Raw genomic sequence first — 20,009 nt, 5'->3', positions numbered from 1 at the left:
GCCATTATTTGACAGGCGTAGGGAAATTTTCCTCGGAAGTCCATCGTGATTAACAAGCCACAGTGACGTATAGGTATGGTTTATTTCTTTTCCCTTATATGTATACACCTATCATAGAAGGAAAGCAAATTCGAAAAAGGTGATCTTCTGAAAAATCAGTACTACTTTCTTTTTGGTGAGATCTGTCAACGAGGAATGAGCGCAAAACGATACAGGAAGTACCAATTTTAGTAGAATTGAATAGTGACAACGTAATAGAGGTAGAGGAAAAGCAGATTGCGATAGCCAGATTGCATATATTATACATCTGTTCAGGATTAGTTAGGGTCGCCTCGCTACCTTCTACTTTCAGCTAAAATTGTTGCGGTAGATAGTTCTCTGTGGCTAGTGGCTGGCTGCTATTAGGCTAGAATCTGTGCTGAAATTAGGTTATTTGCCTTAATTTCTCGGTGTAACAGTAGAGATTCTGCGGAAAGTTTACCTCACGAGCAGATTAGATATTAGAGTCGTCTTGGCAAAAGAACCAGTGCAGTGATGTACACAAAAGCAGTAAAGCGGTGAAGTCCGTTTATAAAATCTAATGTTTTTATGATAGCCAGTGCGGCAGTGTTATTCCCAATATCGTGTTCGAGTGACGCATTACAGTTATATGTTAGAGCTTTTTCGTCGATGTTAAAGGATAAACAGAGCCTGTAGTGATCGTACGCGAATCATACCGTGTAGGGTGATTTACATATGTGTGTTTCGTCGTAGAGAAGACAACAGAGCGCTGATCCGAACAGAGGATCAAAATCAGTACGAAAGCAAAAAGCGATAGAAGAAAGCTTTTAGGTGTAGGCATCTTGTGATATAGAATAGGCGCCAGCAGGTCAATATAATAGATCCGGGGCTATGTAAATGTCTAAATGTAAAGGGCGTGTGTCAGCACGGTCCAAGCGAATCCTCATTTTCAGATGTTATAGCGTATGAGCGGTTGACACTATAACGTCATTGCCTATGATCATTTTTCAAGTGTAATGAGAACGTGTACGTAAAGTTCCGAGACAAGGTGTATGACTAATTTCTTTAAAAACTTTGTCTAGTATCGGATCTTAAACGCACATCCGGAGTGTACCAATGAAACCTAACAATATAAGTACTATATTCTACCTTTCTCATGTTTCCCATTCACTCTTACCCGACCAGCCATGGAGAAATTAAGATTCAGCCCATCCAGTTTTTTGAAAAAAATACGAAAAATAAAAAAAAACACATTGGACTACTTACTAGCCTGCTTGCTTGTACAATGCCAGCCAGTCATTCGCTTAAAAAATAGCGGTTGCGACAGCATCAGCAGTAGCAACAGCGTGAACTGTTGATACTCCACTTTACTTTCTCCAGCCCAACGCACTGTTGCAATGCGCGTAACGATGGCCGCTAGTTACACAGAGGTCCTTTCCTCCGTATACAACCCACTCGTCTAGTCTGTTACCAGGCACCACGCCACGGTACGCTTAATGAGCGTATAGCACCGCTATGATAAACGATAGGAGCAGCAGTGGCTAAGCTGGATGCGTCGGCGGCAAAATTTACGGTGATGGCGGAACCCGCAATTGCCCTAGAGGAAGTCCGTTAAAAGTGTGCGCCTTCATATGATTCAGCCTTCTCCGCTGCGTAGTTTAACAAACTACTAATAGAAACGACCCCTGTGTGGAACCTTGAAGCCTTAGTTGGCCTAACCGTAAGCTGGCTGTATTCGTGAAAGTCAACAGAGTCAGGTAATGAAGAAGAATCACAACTGAAGGGTGGATCGTCGGGACTCAATGGGACGCCTGAAGTTCATATGAGCAGTTGCTATCAAGACGATGTAGGAAGCTAGTATTAATCAGCCGGGTGCAAAAATCTATCAACGCTGCAGGCTTGTCTGTGCCCACGTTGTCGATAACTAAGGCTGGGTGACGGCCCTGATTAGCCTAGCTGGATCCCAGGCCTCAGGCCTCAACCAGGTGGCCAAAGGCGCAACCTAGAGAAAAGAGAGCCTCGTTTATACAGCAACCACCTGTTGAACATAGTAATGACGAACCGCCAGACAACATGAGCGCTACGGAGCAAGCTATAACGGGGCAACTGTAGAGGAATGAAACTTCGACGAATGACACAATAATCTATACGAAGGATCTTTAATGAAAATAATAGAACCCGTCTAAATGTTAGTATTTTATGGGTTTTCTCTACGCGAAGCACTGCAGAGTCGTATCCATAAGAAGATATTTTTAAATTAAATTGCGCAAAACTTAACCTTTGGGAACTTCAAGCTAGATTGAAATTGGTATGGGGTACTTTAGAATTGTGGGCTACTAAGATTAAGCCTTTTATGGCAAATTATGAATTTGTTTGTCAATATTTGCGAGATCATCTTGCTAGATTATGTCCTCTTGATATTGATCTAGATTAGCGGTGAAGCTCAGTACGCGCGGATCATAGACAGGGCTACATAGAGAACCCACTGACACCAACGTGATCTATATTGCATAATGTATTTTACTAATCATAGCAGCCAGTGATCCGGTTGACTGTTTTAGACTGTTGTCATCCTGTTTTGATCAGTTGTGCGTCCGTTCATTTAGTGACATGACTCGCTATCGTCACACATGGGACCAATCCAACGGATGGAACATTTTTGATCACGGCTTAACGATCATCGTCAGCGATCTCCTCGGCAAATCTGCTACCGTTGCTCAACGCGTCGACTCCGTCAGCACTGACGCTTCAATATTTCGACAGACTGACACAGGGTGCCGGTGACATTGACAAATAATGGCTGCTTCAAACATCGCTAGTTTTTCATAATGGGGATCATCTTTCTGTCTTTTTTTAGGTGTAGCTGTTTACCTGAAAGATCACTTGGCCTAAAATACGAACCAGGAAAGATTTGTGAGTAGAAGACGACCTGGAAAGCGCGGCAAAACACAGGGTAATAGACAAATATCATCTATTCATCTCATAAAACAACATCTGTTGACTATGTGCTATGCAGCTACAGTCGATCGTCGCCCTTTGATTTCTAACGATTCTATAGAACATTGTCGTATCAAGCGTCCATTAAACAATCACGCAATGTGAACATATGGCCTTTATCCTTTTGCAAACAATCCTCTCATAAATTGCCCAGTTTTTGTTTCTTGAAGAAATAGAAAGCGAGATCCTCTCTCTCTTTCCTGATTTTTCCGAACGTGTGTGAGTCATTCACACATCTATACTTCCTAACCAATTGGTCGGCAATGATCCGATTGCTACCGATTCTGTTGCGAGCCATTAAACCCCCGTTTGTCTGACAGGTTCGACTGCTTCGGTCGAGGACGAGCTCAGATAGGTGAACTGTTGTGACTTGTAATATTGCGTGATACGGCACTTAATCCGACCCGGATGGCTTGTCGGGCTGCACCCTTTCAGAAGTTTAACGTCAGAACCAGCTGTAAGCCGAACGAATCATTTGCTTCCCGTCGCAGAGAAACCGATCTCCCTCGTTATTAGTGCGCCGCCTACGGAGCTTGTCGCTGCTTATCGCCAGCGTTGCATGTGCCCCTTGCTTCGGAGCAAACGTCCGTCGAGAGGAACTCTCCTTAAATCCATTTCCTCGACCGCTAGCGTCGCCGTCTCTGCCAATCAACAATCAGTCATCTATCAGACTCAACGGCATCTGTTGACACAGCTGCAAACGAAATAAGAATGCCATTTCTGAAAAACAAACATACAAAAGCACAGATACACAAAACGTATATTTCCGCGCAGAGCATAGTACACGGGTTATGTGTCTAAGTGTACGCACGCCTGTTTGTACGATGTACACAACGTGGCTGACTCGTCGATGACGACCATTTACGCGTCCTTATATGAATACCACTTGCCACTGCGGGGAATCGTTGTCTTTAGAGTTTTACCAGACGCAGTAATGGAGTCAGCATCAAATAGGAAATCTAGCATCATTGCACAATGCGGTGTACACACTAGAGCAGCAGCTCGAACGGCGGCCCCTGCCCTATCCGTCAAATGAGTTGGGCGTCTTGCTGCCGCCACCGCCACCGCCGGCGCTACTGCTACCGGCGGATTCGACCGTTACTGTTATTACCCACAGAGGTAGCTCAGCGCCAATTGCCCATTACCTGTTGGCTCTTTTTAGGTAGGAACCGCCGCAGTTCGTACCGCTGTCATCAACATGGACGATAATTATGATGATGACTGTGTTCCCAATGATTTTGCTGTTGATGCTGCTCCGGTGAAAGGTGGCACCACCTACCTATCCGTTGCTACTCTGGAGAATATTATCAAACTAGCGAGGCCAATAATGATGCTAGAGCCAGTTAACTGAGAAAATGTCGTCTGAGACGTAACATCTGGCGTTCTATGTCGTCTGTGGCGAAGGCAAAATATACCGCCTATAAGCGGCAGGAGTGCAAGGAGCGGTCGAGGCAGAAATGCTTCCTGTAACAGGTTCCGGATAACTGAGCGACAATAATATCTATCAGTAGTCTTTGCGTATATAACGAGCACCGAAGACGGTGAAAGGTGAATGGATGACACTGTGTCACGTACGGTAAGCACGACTGCTAATAACGAGCCGAATAAAGAAAATTTGGTGATTGGTATACCTGGGGGTTTGCTCTCGGTATTTAACAGGTGTGCGTTCGGGTTGCGGTGGAGGGATACGCAGCAAATATTTGCGTCAAAGAATGGAACAACAATCGCTAGTTCGGCCGCACGTGAAGACTTCAGAGGAAAAGAAAGGAGACCATTTTGAAGCGAAGATGATAAGGCCGATGACGGCGGTGACGGTAAAAACGAAGAGTAGCGTCGACTTCGACGACGAAAACGATCATCAGCGAAGAGCTGCTTCCAAAGCAACAAGTTTGTCCAAAGACGCACAGCGTTGTTATTGATATATCAGTGGCACGAACTAAGGTTATTACGGAGATATCATGAGCTAATTACTCGTGCGGGGTGTTCAGCGGTTTCGTCAACGGGGGCATCGCTACCGAAAGGCCACCCGGAGACGGACGAAAGAACAGAACAAAGCGTTCGCTGTGCGACAGCGTACGGAAGTTGGCAGTGCTTGCCATCACAGAACTAAAAATCTCGCATTCATTAGAAGATACGTGTATCAAGCAGAGACGCTAAAAACAACGCAGATATACAACGACTGCACGAGCCGGTGCGCGACGGACAGAGTTATCTGCAACTGGAGAAGGTGACGGACGCCTATCGACTGACGAATCATCACTACTTTGATATTGGCAAGATCGATTTCAATGGTAGGCTTCAGCAAAGTCGGTCGCGCATCTTCAACGATACGTACACAGCTGTGAATCTACTGTCCGTTTACCGTGACAATGCGGTAAGCGCTTCACCGGCTATAAGAACACGCAATAGATATTTGATGGTATGGCAACAGTACGATGACTAAATGACGATGATAATAATAGCAAAGCCGTTTACAGTCAATCATTTCCTTGTTACTTCAAATCACAGTGGTACGTACGTCTGATGATTTAACTCTGACTACCCCGAACATTTAATGCTGCATGGCAATTTAGCAAAGGTCCTTAGACCAGTGTAATTTCTTTCTTATTATTGGTATAGTATTTCTTTCTTAACTTTCTTAATAATTAGTAGACACAAAGTCTTGTAATAGCGGGCTGGATGCAGAACTACCGTTTAGTGGCAACAGTTCTCTATTGCAAGGCTAGTGATTAGTTTGCTTGAGCGGCATTTTTCATCTTCAGCTTTTTCGATCACTGAGGAAGCTGTAACTCGCACATACTTCCTCCTTAAATGTAAGTATATTCAACTTAATTAAACAAACAATTCGAAAAAACAATGTTCAACTTAAGAATGCTCTTTCTCATCACGTACTTACCACGTTGTTCCGGCGATTATCTATCTCGTTACTGCTGCCTGTTTCTTGTGTGTATATATATATATATATATACTATCTGCGGGTATATATGGGTCTGTACAGTCTAATGGGATATTCTCGCGCGGATAAGTGACCTCCACATAGTACTGCACTGCATATGCACACACACGCACACCCCCCACCGACTTGAGGTCAGTTCACGCTGACAATGTCAGCTCTAAAGAGCAACAACGGTACTCCAAGTGGGTGCGTCACGCCTCGCCGTTCCACCTACTACTAATCCTCTTCAATAGCCAATTGTTTTTGCTGTGCATGCATCTGGAGGTAATACTAGCCCACTGTACAGCAGACTGCCTCTATTTGATACAATGACAATTACAGACATCAGTATACGAATTTCACTTGAATACTATAAGTTACGAATCGGCGACGATACTCTTTACGACACAGTTGCGGGCTTTAAAAGCCTCCTCACATGTACACCATATGGAGCACGACGACTACCTGTTCTTTTTTCTAAGTAGCCAACGGTGGACCCCTACAGGCGAAGGCATGCGCCCCTTTTCGATCGCAATAATCACAGTAGCCTCGTTTATCCATAGCAAATAATAACGCACCGCGACAGTTCCGGCGTTGACGGCAGCTCGATTAGCTGCAGAAGCCGTTAACTAAACTCAGTTTGTTATACAATAGTATATAGGTAGGGGTGATGCTTGGCCGGCAATGGCGCATTGAGGCGCCTAGTACCGGTATGATCTACTTCTATCACAAAAACAACAAACGGCTGTGCATACTGGAAGGTGGTCAGTACCCTGTTGGCTGCGGGGGATGCTGTTACATCTACAGGTGACTGTACAAGCACTTGTAGCGGCACCAGCAGTAACGATAAATCGAACTGCGAATCCTGGTACTGAACCAAAACGAGTTCGCTAACATAAAAAATTCAACTACTGCGACGGTAGCAAATTCTCTCCATTTCCTGCTTGTTTACTTGCCTGTCGTCGCCACTATAAGAACCGCCACACCGGCCCAACACGAAGATGGAGCATGCATCCAGAACGAATACTATTCGAGACTTAGCGTCGTTGTACGTGCTTAGGGCATGAAGCGAACACCGCTTTATTGAAGAAGTAAAGCTTTTTCTTTGGGTATTCACGAAACTTCGAAGGTTGTGGGAATCTCTCGCGGACCTTTGCCAGCATGCCGGGTTTGGAGGAATGGTCGTGCTCAGATGACCGAAGCGATAGCCAGTGATCGAGCGTGTACCGTTACTCAATCCTTGTAACAACCAAAAGTATTATGCAGATACCCGACAGTCGACTCTATTTTAGAATAGGGTCTGGAACGGTCTCCTCTTGAGGGCGGGTTGTTGTGCGTCCTTCTCATGTCTTTGTCAGTCCTTTGCCTTTTCATATGTTTACGGTTCAACCTGTGTGTCCTGAAAATTCTGTAATCTGCAACCCCTCCGTGAACGAGCGGTCTTTACCGTTCTAAGTTGTCCATTGTGACTCGAAGCCGATTATGTACATCGGTTTGATGATCAGATTCTCAAACACTTCGTCTAAAATCTTGCGTTACCAGCCAAGCAGTAACCGAACGGACTGCACTCGTTGGGCCTTTTACCATAGAAGACCGTGCATGGTCGAGTGAGATTACTCACTCGAACAACGACAGCGATCTCGGCGGCGGCACAACGCCCTTTTTTGTTTCACCAAGGCCAGCCTCTACTTAGAAAGAGCTGCGTGTGAGCGCCTGTTAACTTAACACAAGTTGTTTCCACGTTAATCAGCTATGAAATAGCTTGTTGACGCAAACCAGTTCAATAGGACAGAAGTAGGCCGAATTACGCCAACGAGAGACAAACCTTGCATTCAAGGTTTTTGCCCGATGACGTTCCGTATTTAATAGATCGTTGTTGGTCGAGCTGAATCCATTGGATCGAGTCGATTCTTTGTGGCTTGCAGAACACTGTTTTTTTAGAAGCTTGTTTCTAACACTTTTCCATTCCCAGCTTTCGATCGCACCTTCGTTCAGTTTTCCTTCGCGGCTATGTCCACAGCAATAGCAGAAATAGTTGACCCAGCAACAGCTGATCAAATGTTCACTATACACTCAACGCTTTCTTATCGGTGTAGTTTAATCCGACCCAGCTTCGATGTCGGTGGTTGAACGGGCGAAACGGCACTACCGATGAAACGCTCGGGTCTTTAGAGGCACAGTTTGCCAGGAGACGCAAACCAGTCTAGACAACTTTGAGGAACACCTGTCACACATGCATACAGAAACAAGCCACGGGACAGTGCAGAAGCGACGAAATGCGTCGAAATATAGTACCACTGTTGTTTGTATCTATACGTACACATTCATGTACGTGCGTTATAGCGATGTGCTTCTTTTCTTGTTGATGTCAGTTGCTCGTTGTTCTGTTGACCCGTTAACTTATTGCTGGTTCGTTTTTTGTTATTACTGTATGTCAAGCGCAGCGTGCACAGCGCACAGGCACGCTTTTGCGTGGACAACTCTTCTGAGGCTGGTCCGATCAAGACAGTGTCCTAGTTCCTGCAGTTTTTTCTTCACGCTGCTCTTGCTTCTATAAAGGTTGTAGCGTGATACCCCTTATTACTCTCATTAGTCACACACTGCTCGTCGAAGGTTACGGAACACAGACCCAAATACAAAATAGGCCCCAATACGTGACAATGAGCACAGGCAATGCTGTTGGAAACGTATCACTTCTCAACGAGCAGCTGTCTCATCGATTTCTATGATGCTAGCACCGTCGACAAGACGATACATACTTAACTGCACACCGGCTTGCGCGGTTCCGTAACGTCGTCGGAAAGCTGCACTTGCAGCAGGTATAGCTTGTCCGTGTTCTCTATCGACCGACTGACGTTAGCTGCGTGCGCGGGTCTGTAAAACGGCCTAGTCAGACAGTGAACTTTCAGCCTTATTTTTTTATTCGCGTACGCAGTGACAATGCTTGTTCTAACTTTTCACTGTTTACCTCTTAAGTCTTGTCTGGTACTCGATTCGGCTCTGGCCTCACGTTTATTTTTCGTTTCTAAAATGCTCCCGCTTGATTGACTGCGAGAATGACCAGATGGTTGCCTTTCTCGTCTTGATAACATCATTGGCCCTACTTATTAAAGTAGGAACTACCTACTGGAATTATGTCCGTACCTTCTTTCTCTTTATTTCTATTTTACTACCCCACTCATGAAGCCATCGTATATTCTGCACTCCGTATCTTGTCGTCAGCTTTCACTGATAGGTTCTGCTAGTATCCGCTAAGTAAAAAAATAATAGCCTCATTATCTTCGGATCTTTCTTTTTAGAATGTGAGTACCCGCTATTTCTTATGTTCGTCCACTAGACTTCCTTGGAGCTGGCGTGGTCTCTACCTTAGTCGCTAATCACTTCAACTTCGGAGCACTTTGAGCACAACTTTTCCGGCCCAGCACAGCGACCGGTATGAGGCCGAGTGAACACTGCCGCATCAAGTGTCGCCCTATGAGCAGCTGTAGCATCACTCGCAGATATAACAGTAGTATATAGATTAATAGTAATAAAGAACAAGATCTTTGTCTATACGTTTAGCAGAGGCAACAGCGTTAGTAGTTGGGAATTATCAGCAGACAGAAAAAGATTCGACAGTAATGGTCGATATCATTCGTACTTGAAGTTTTAGCTGATTTGATAAAAGCTATAGCAGTATTGCGGTGCACGCCAGTAGACTCACTGATAACTAGGCCTCACTGAACGGACGACACAAACGAGTTGCGACTGACACAATAATTACAGTCGGTACTAGAACAATCGATAGACCAAAAACTGTTCGGCGTCGAGTGTTCCGAGGTTCATCGAGAGCATAAACATAAAAATCACAGCTTCAAACCTGTTACTCAATTCCGAGGTTCGATAAGCGTCGTTCAAGGTCGTCAGCTAGGGATCACACGTACAGCTATACACTTATGATTCTGCTATGCCAGACAATATTGCGGCCAGTCGTCTTCTATTGGTTTAACCTATTTTCATTGCTGCTATTACGGCCTCGTTGCCCCCCATCGTTCTTCCAGCAACAGCTAACTCGTCTCTGCGCGAGTCGAAGTCGAGGCAGGGATGTTTGTTTTTGTTATTATTGTAGTTGTTGTTATTATTCGCGTTGTTAGACAGTTTCTGTTGTTATTGTTGTTGTTGTCGTCGCAAAAGTTGCTCTGAAACTCGCAGCAGCGCCAACGGTATCAGTCGCCTTGCGGAACAACAGATGTCCTCGAGGGGTTTTCTGTCTGATATCGTTGCCGGTCTTCTTCTATAAAGGGCTATTACAGTCGCTGTAGTAGGATCTACTGCTACCCGTTGAAGATACCAACATCAACAAGAGTAGTGTTAACTATAACCGTAGCTGTTGTTTGTTATTTTGTTTGGACGCACGCATCGAATCGATCGTATGTATCGACGAACGCATCACATCACTGATAATTGAACGCCGTTTAACCCCACCATTCTTCATCGTTGTTTCTCCTGATGTCTGTGTGTATTTGTCTGTTGGTCTATGTTCGCTTGATTATCACATCAGCTCGACGCGGCGCGTCTTGTCGTGTCGCGCTCCGTTCTATCCGATTAACTGACGGTCCCTCAGGTTGTTTTGGAGCAAACAGCGTTAGTCCGATGCGCGCGCTCCCGCTGTCCACTAGCTTTTGCTGCTCCAAGCATTGACAACTGCCAGACCGCCAACAACAGCTTTAGCTACGACCGGTCATCCAGCAAGAACAGACTATGCTGTTTTTAACCACGATTGCTCGCTAGCTAGGGCGAGCCACCGAACAAGACGATCCCTTCTAACCGGCTCTCCAAGCTGCACACAACAACAGCCAACAAACAGCGAGTGGAGAGGACACGTAGTAGTGGAAAGGACCATCCGTGATGGTGATGGTAACAGAGCCTACGGCGGCGCCTGCAGTAGAAAAAACTGCCATGTAAGTACGGCCCCAGTCAGTGATGATAGAATTTGATGGTAATGATGACCTAACTCTTCTCTTGTTTGAATCCCTGCTATTTTGTCCATGTGGGATGTACACGACTGACGGAAACTTTCTATCAACACTCCGTAAAGGGGATGCGAATGCTGTCTACTTATGTCTGTATCTACAGCGAGTGGTTGGGTCGTGTCATTTGCCGGGCTGAACAGCCCTGTAGATGTGGCGTGAGAATTTACCGATCAAGCCGTCTATGTCAACGTAGAAGAGGGCATTCGTCACGTCGTATTACTAGCAGACGCGGTAGGGCTAGCATACGCAAGGGGTCGTCGCTTGACCTACGGTAACAAGCGCGCGGCAGCCGCAGCAGGTGAGAGTTGCCTGCTGAAGGAACTAACGGGAGAGAGAAGGCGAGGGTAAGAGAGAAATTATAGTGAGAGGGGTACTGAAAAAGTACATGGGAAAAAGAAACCACTATAAAGCTTCAGCCACGCAACAGGGAAGTATTTATGCAACTGAGAAAGACAGCAATGCTGCTGTGTTAAACGTAACGACCCTAGCGGCCTCGACCGCTCGCTGTCGTGGGGGCAGTTTTGGTGTGGCGGCATCTGTCAGTCGTAGCTGTATTTCGAACTGCTGAAGACGAAAAAATAATGGTCGTAGCAATATCGCAACCGTTAATGATAATTGTGCTGGTGATGGTGGTTCTGTTTCTATTGCTCGAATCTTGTATCGCGTGGGTCTTTATTGCTTGAGTCACCTTGCTTTGCCCGACGGCCTTGAGGCAAGTTGCAGTCGCCCGGAAGCAGTCATTGTCACGTAACTCTCACCGGACATGCGCTTTACTTCTCGGAACGGTCAGAATAGCTAAGGGGAGCTAGGCAACCCTCAAAGTGCCAAGAGGACCAACGGCAAAGGTTGAACTATGACGTCAGAGGACGTGGTTACGAGATGGCAACCAAAAAAAGCAAGAAATAATATGAAGGTACAAGTTGAAGCACAACTGCCTCAAAGCAACGAATAGAGGCATGTGCTAAGAAGCCTCTTTCCTATGATTGAATATCCGCAAAAGACTCTATACAAGCGAAGACTCGTTTGACAGCAGAGATAAGTGCCGGGGATCGAGGAAATAAGAGGATGACCTGGCGAAACGGGCTCCACATGCAATATATAGGTCCAACTGCTGTATCCGTTCGTGAATGCGATCATTGGAAGACAGTTTTAAGTCTATGGAAGGTAGATAGATGTTGATGCATCTTATCGGAGAGAATATAAAGCGGATATTTTATTAAACAATTATATAAATAGTGTTGTCTCTCTGGACGTGTTCGAGTAAATGATTACTGTTGTCTTCTTGCCTGTCCTCATTTTAAATGAGGAAATAATCTTTTTTCCTTTTCTGTTAGTCCCTTAGGAATTTTTAGGATTCGACTTTTCGAGCTAATACAGGGTACATAATAAACGTCAAAGTTGGGAAATCATCCCATAGCGATATGCCGTGGACAGTTGAGCCACTCGTAGGTTAAAAAGGGTCGTTTTGGTAAGAATAAGTGTAAAGAGAATTACGTTTTCTGTTCTCTCATTGATCAGACAAGCATTTTCATATGATATAAGACTTGAGTGCGGCATCATAGAATCGGTCGGTTAAGTTATCGGTTAAGTTAGAATCAGGAGGTGATTTGCAACTCCTTAAGGTGTCTCTATATCTGTGCAGTTCCGCTCTGTACTTGGTTAAATTCGGATCATTTTTTTCGGATTTGCTTCTAGCGTTCGGGTATTATTGTGACTTGTTAAAGACCGACTCATCGAGCCGATACAACAGGAAGTTTAGCGAACGTCATCGACAAAAGTAACAAGAAAAGTTAACCCAATAAGTTCTTCAAGGGCTGCTTTAGCCTCTGGTCTAATAGTGGTTGACAACGCGTGGGTGAATGTTAGCATTGCAGCACTTCGAGAAATCTGCGTCGGCCGTATTTGGATCTCCTGAGTAAGGTAATATGGGATATAGGTGAAGTTATAAGGGACATAAATAATTGAATGCGGAGAATTCGGCTATCCATTATTGTAAAGGAAAAATGGCAAAAACGAACACAAATTTCAGGTAGAGTAGATAATACTAATAATATAGTTTAATGCTAAACTGAGCAGGTTATGGTTCCTTAGTAACCCTTGCATTTAAAGACTATGGCAATTTCCCTGTTGTATGATGAGCAGAAGAGTTTTCTAAACATCAATTTTGACGCTTGGAAGTTTTTTTCAGTGAGCCGAGTATTCTCGTTGTAGAGAAGCGGGATTTCTGGCTCCTTCCTTAAAGGCCGTTCTACTCAAGATAGGAAAATAATACTGGATGATACCAACCTACATCGATTTCCGTAGACATTATCCTCTGAGGGAAATCTTCATATGAACCTATCAAAAGTTGGTCACTTCGTTGTTCTTAAATGAAAAGTTTTCCGTATGATATAGCGACAATCGAAGTTCATATATAAACGTTATATATATATTCGAACACAAAGGACAGTATTAAGCCACGTATGCCCGCAGGACCCCGTGGTCACAATAGCGATAGCAATAGCAACGACAGTTCTAATTCTTGAGCATCCGCCGCTACTTCATCTATTAATAATAATAATAATTTAGGGCATGTTTTTGACATCTCGTCTAAGGGTATGTGCAGTAACAGCAGGAAAATAGTCGATGGTCAAATCAACGAACCGAAGCAAAGGATGCAGAGAAAATTAGCAAAGTAATACATGAGAACTGGGGCAACTAAGGAGCGACAATAGTTCACAAGGATTTCGGTGAGTACAAATGGCCTTGACAATACGGTGACTAAAGGTGGAAATATTAGGGGCTTCGAAAAAGAGCCTTTTTAAGAGGCACCGTTTGGGATGAGAAGATTAAAAGCAACAATGAGAGCTATAGAGTGAATAGAGGAGCCGTTAGGAGATCGATGTTGGCTCATGTTGGCCTTTGGATGCACTGGTCGATGTTTGCTCCGCTCCCATCCTATTGCGGTCACCCTAACTCAGGACAGACTCACAGGAAACTCAGCAGAGAACGGTATTAGAAAAAGTGACTCCCACCTGAATGTGGAACATCAGAATCAAGAAAATCCTTGATAAGACCCATTGCTTTTAAATATCAAGAGCAACTACACGCGCGGGTAACGTTCTTAACGCTTTTATAGTTAGCACTCGTTCGTAGTCGGGGCAGCCTTTGCTGTTCTTTCGAGCGCTTCTGTTCGTGAAATACGGTAGCAATCCACCAAAAAGCAATATCCCCTGGAACAGGCCGTCGTTGACCCAACCCGGGAAAGTCGTCAGGAATCGCGCTCTTGATTTATGAAGCGAGTTCTAAGAAACACCGGCAACAGCAACAGCAGTCGCAGCTACGAGCCTGGTAGTGGGCCTCACTGATAGATAGCTAACAATATAGAACGTTATGTAGACCGATGGCGTGTGATTACTGCTTTATTCGTCCCTGATCTACTGTTAACGAGACGAACACAGCGAAAAGGTCTAAATCATCAGCTTTTGTGCACCGGCTTCTACTGGTTTCTGTGTAGGCCCGTTGAACAGGCGCCATAGAGAGGCTCGTTGGAGTCTTTTCGATTCTTCGGATTCGTTGGAGCGAGTATGTGCACTCATGTAAGCCTGACCGTAAGACGTTGTCTGCAGTGGCCAATAGGTGACTGGTTCATTGCAACGAATTTAACGCAAAAGAAATCTATAGATCAGATTTTTCCGACGCAGACATTCTAGCTGTGGCCATACTCGTTGATAAATGCTGTACGGTGCCTCGACCTTCTTGACCCAGGCTCGAGTGTTAAAGGAACTGAACGTTAAAGCAAAGATGGACGTCAGTTGAAAGCCTTATGCTGCAAGCGAAGGTTTCTTACAGATTCAGTTTGCGTGAAGTCTGCAGGATGTTGGTATTAAAGTAGGCAGGAAGCAGGGTAGCCGCAAAACGTAATTAGCTGCATATACGACGGGAAGAAATAATCTTGGGATTGGAAGGGATTTTACGTTGACATAATGTTGTCATTGAATACAGGATTTAGGCTAACTGATTTAGACAAAAACGCGCTGATAATCTAGTAAGTTGGGATTGAGGGTCTAGAATATAGCACAAAAACCATGCTGTTTTACTTCAAATCTAATATTCTATAACTTTTATAGATAAAGTTGAAATTAAACCGCTACCTTGAACATAAGTCCTTGAAGATTAATCTGAAATTTACTTTATATAGCATGAGCTTCTGCTATATACAGAAGTGGCTAAACCTAATTTTGGCTGACTCTTACTTTTTTTTTTATTTAACTACGTTAAACCTGTGACTTCTAATCTAATGTATAGAAATGAAGTGCATCTCTTCAGATAACTGTTTCCCTAATTGAAATGAGATGAGATTACATCTGATTTCGAACACGTTCCTCTAAACATGGGTTCTTAGGTTTTTCAGACGAACACGTTACTACCGCCTTCTCACGGAAACTGCTGCTTCTACTATAATTTAAATGGAAAAACATGGTTTGACACTTTTGGAAGATATCGATACACTCATATGATATACACGTACCCCAAATGATATACTTACGTTAATTAGTTCCAAAAGATATTGACTAGATATTTAGAAATTAACTTCCGTCAAATTAACGAAGTACAACAATCATACGTCTTTAACGCTAGCGAATTTAAGTGCAGCATTGCCATTGAAAAAGTACGTTGTTTATCACTCTCTGATGATCTTGGATCCTTATGAAAACCAGGTAAAGTACCTTAGCGCTACCCAAACTAGAGGGTGGAAAACTACACAACTGTTAGCTACAGAACTACGGGAACTACAGGTAGTTATCAATGATTATAAGTTAAGTTAGCAATAATTTAATAGCCACCAGAAATGGTGTATTTTTGGCCAGACAGTAACTTCGTGCAAAATTCATAAACGTGATAACTGGACTAAGATTAAGGTCATTTAGTGAGCTAGATTGAACATGGACATACGGTTCGTTTCGAAACCTTACTTAACTAATGCTGTATTGAACTCATTTACCACGGACAAGTTACAAGATACTCACACTAGAACAAAAGAGAGCAACCAATCGGTTGTATTCAAAGGTAGAGAAGGAAGAGGCTGCAATTCTACTTGCGAACAGGTCTCAAGACCCTCGCCGAAGGCCAAATAACCTTTTTTCAGAAATTGTGAGGCTATTTTCTTATAAAACTCTGAACTCCAGCTCCTTTTTTCAGTTTTTGGCATTACGCAAAGTTCCTTCTGCGAAAACTGGCTACTGTAGCTCGTTTTAGTGAAGACGGTTCGCGCCGTTTCTTTGAGTTAAATATGTCGCTCCTTCCTATCGATTCATCGTGTTTTTTGATCTGTCAAGGCTAGGACCAATTATGTTCTTTCAGATGTCCGTTGCCTGAGATCGTTAGGTAAGAAATGCCATTGTCAAAAATTCTCGCTTCGCACTAATCGTAGTGATTTATTTATTGACTTTCGTCTCACAGTAGATACTTTTACCTTTAGAAGCAATTGGTCTGTGTATTCGTTTGTGAAACATCCGAAGACCCAACGATGAGGGCTTTATATATCTAATCAATTGTCTTTTTCAGTATTATTGAAGCAGGTATAAATAAACGAGATAGCGGATTGGTCGAATGTCGCTTTCGGAAACAGCTATATATACATATGGATTGGGCCAAACGAAGAGATTACTAGCGACATGCTGAAGGAAACGGCATTAGATACTACTACTTATAGTATTTTCGTAGCATATCAATAGCTAGAATGAGATTTATGACAATCCTCGTTTTTTGGTCATACAATAAAGTCCTTGAAAATTTTCTCTTAATATATTTTCAAGCGTACCAATAGTCTGCGGCTTTCAATCAATGTTTCGATGATAGTGTGAATTTTACCTTATATTCTGACACGACCCGTTAAAATGCATACAGGTTGATATATATTCCATTGTGGTAGTGTGAAGATCCTTTTCGTTGAGTGGCCTCATCTGCAGTGTCATAATGACCAACGGATCAGAGGAGAATAGCCGGGAAGATGACAAATCGCAGAAGCGAATGTCAACGCTAGGGCTACTGAAAAGGTGCAAGCATCAGACGAGAAAACTGCTATGTTAGGCCGTCTTCCATTGCCACTGGGCCCGCAGAGACCTTCGAATGCGCGTGCATAAAAAGGAGGTTATTGCGCTCGTGTTGACCTTAATTACAGGCTACCATCAACATTAAGAAGCACTGCTTCTTCCTCCGATTTAACGTAATTTATCCGGGTTAGAGAACTCTTAGAAGCTGAGACGATCCCAGGAGAAACGGTTAGAAACAATACATATAAGTTTCCCGTCCAAGAAACCTTACGGGACTTTCACCTTTACCTATGATTTTTTAAACATGGGGAACAACTACATTATACGACAGTGGCTCCGTGGGCGGCGTACTTAATGCGATTATGTTTAATAGTCCTCTAATAGTCGGAGCAGCTTTTGCTTTGTTTTTGAGATGCTCGACTCCCGTTTGCAGGACACGGAAGAAGCGCGTAAACGACTGCAACAGCCCCTGGAACGGACCATCTTCAATCCCATCGGCCGTCAGCACAAGCCACGCGTTGGGTTTCTGAAGAGATCATTCAGCAACCATTGCACCAGCAGCAAAAAGGCCGATGAGACCTGCCACCAGACTTATGTCCCAGCTAAACTACTAATTAGCGAAGTGGAGTAGAGCGATCTGACCGTAGCTTTAGCTGGCCTTGATCCCTTTTGCCATCAGTCGAAGTAAAACGAAGGCGCTAATTCGCTATTCCGCCGGCTTCTGTGCAAGTTTACTGCTAAGAATATCGTTGACCTTTATTGACCTGCTTTGGTTCGCTAAACAATGCTTTTGTAAAACCCATAGATCAAATAGCATCTTCCATTAAATGCGCGATGACTTTTAGGTCAAATAAGCCTATTGTTCATCAGATAAGATCATTTGGAGTACGAAAAGAACACCGACTCTGTTGTTTACAATATGGCGGATTGAGTCGTTTATTATTAAGAACAACTTTTCGTTTCCACAAATATACTATGGCCTCCCCGCTTATCAATACTTAGTTAATGAAAGGGAATACTCAGTGGGTTATTTGGTCGTCATAATAAGCTACAATTACTACAACGAGCTACCTAACTTAACAGACAAACAATGCAGGGGTTGCACCCCGTCAAGATTCGAATGATTCGTCATGACGGCTATGACGTTCTCGAGAAGCGATAGTGAAGGTCGTCTTTCGATAAAACGCGCCATCCAAAGTGAGGGCATTTGGTATTTATCCGCGGCCAACACCGCCTGACATATGTGACTTAAAATTGCACAGGATTAGCATGGTTAACATCTAAGTAAATTGCAAATCAAATTATAGAAGGGTCGGAGTCTGTTTACGAGGTAGACGAGTTAAAGATTAGGCATCCTTTCAAAATACGTGAGAATAGAGTAATAATGATTGGAATATTCGCTCGCTGATTCCTGTTGTTCTCATTGCTAACTCAATAGGACAAAACAATATGTTTAATTTAAGATAAAGACGCCTGACCTTTTTTTTTGGATGCAGGTTTAATGCCCATGCCGAACCTTAAATTTACTAAAATGCCTCTACGTAAATTAGCGCTCATTAGTAATATGATTATTTGGACGGCTATGTGGTAGTCGTGCTATAAAAAAAAAAAGATCTACCCTTATATAATTTTTTTCAGTTGTCATATTTTAAATAACTTCTCTATATATCAGTCTAGTTGCCCCTTTTTCTCATCCTGTTAATTTATATCGTGGCTGAAGTAATAGCAGTAAGCTACCGAGGTATTCGACGGAGTGCATTGCCGGTGTCAGTGCCTGATATATGTGTAGATTTATGTTACGATACACATACAGAGCCCATGTGACTGTGACTATTTATCTCATTTCTCATCATTTCTGTTAGCGTCTGAGTCCACCCCTTAATTTCCATCTGTTACGCGAGGTCTCCATCTCAACTCATACCTCAAAGCATCTCACCAAGTTACGACGTGTTTGCGGTGTAGGGGCGAACTTTATCCAAGCATCTGGAGCCTTCATTGGCAAAATAACGGTAAACTTATATCCCACATATTCTACGCCCCGTTATAATCCTTATTGCCGTCGCCATTGGTAGCTGACAGCTTTAATGAAATGCATCTACACTGTCGTACATTACCATAGCCTATGATAATGATAGCCAAACCCGTGCTCCACTTTTGAACGCATGCGCGCAAAGTGCGTGAGAATATAGACGTGAAATAACAAAGAAATGAGGGGTATTGGCTAAAAGGACCGTCTGGGTGAACGCAGCAGCGAGGCTGTCTGGCCTCTCCGAGAAAACAAACTACCCAAAGACAGGCAATGAATAGGGCGGTGTTTGCGTTTTCAGTTGAAGAACGACAACGGAAGCAAATGTAAAAACCGTTCTGTCGAAGTTTTCCTTCATGTACAAGCCGTCCACTAGACAACGACGCGTTTCGAAGCGTTTGAACAGTGCTATCGAGATGCGGAAAATAATTGAACGTTACCCGTAGTTCCGGTCTCTCTGCGGTGATGTATCGTTTGAATAATAAATACAGTAGAAGACAAATGTGGAACACTTCAAGAAGCCTCAAAAACGATTTTCTATCTATAGCTACGCGTTTTAACATAGGTTTAACACTACATCACTGAATATTGACGCTACGAATTTCTGCAAGCGATAAAGCTCAATACAAATTAAATTTTAGTTGTATATATATATATATATATCTATTTTTTTTTTAGTAGAAACTACTCGATATCAACATAAGATCTTTCCTCGTAATCACAAACCACCAGCCTTTCAAACTCCAATTAGTTTTGAAGATTTATTAGTTACCCTTTACCCCATCTACGCCCAATACAGTATGCTTATTACAAATCACCTTCTGTACAACAACTAGGAACAGCTAGTGAATTAGGCACCCAAAGAGTCTATGAAATTCACTTACATCACGCCCGTGTCCTACTTGGCGAGCTGCACCGCACTTGCTTGCTTGTTTCACTCATGTACTAGTATATACTAAGTGATCGAATAGTCTGTTAGGTATATCTATGAACCTAAACAGCAT

At 43.5% G+C, this 20,009-nt stretch overlaps 2 long non-coding RNA genes across 3 annotated transcripts in view; one reads left to right on the top strand and one right to left on the bottom strand.

The window, feature by feature from the left end:
• Positions 1–10,763, bottom strand: part of LOC147753802 (uncharacterized) — an 83,803-nt gene extending 73,040 nt beyond the window's left edge. The window contains exon 1 of the long non-coding RNA XR_015316054.1: positions 5,894–10,763. This is a non-coding gene — a long non-coding RNA (uncharacterized LOC147753802). The remainder of the gene's footprint in view (positions 1–5,893) is intronic.
• A 2,206-nt stretch (positions 10,764–12,969) lies between these two features.
• LOC147753801 (uncharacterized) lies at positions 12,970–18,570 on the top strand. 2 transcript variants are annotated; one of them, XR_015316055.1, is made up of 3 exons: positions 12,970–13,290; positions 13,539–13,673; positions 17,413–18,570. It is a non-coding gene; the product is annotated as an uncharacterized LOC147753801 (long non-coding RNA). The 2 variants fall into 2 exon arrangements; XR_015316056.1 differs by lacking the exon at positions 17,413–18,570 and adding an exon at positions 16,492–16,900.
• The last annotated feature ends 1,439 nt before the right edge of the window (positions 18,571–20,009 follow it).

This window comes from Varroa jacobsoni, unplaced genomic scaffold, assembly GCF_002532875.2.
Source record: "Varroa jacobsoni isolate VJ856 unplaced genomic scaffold, vjacob_1.0 scaffold_220, whole genome shotgun sequence".
Classification (NCBI taxonomy): Eukaryota; Metazoa; Arthropoda; class Arachnida; order Mesostigmata; family Varroidae; genus Varroa; species Varroa jacobsoni.
Note: the sequence above shows the minus strand (reverse complement) of the source record. Positions and strands in the feature narration are given on the sequence as shown.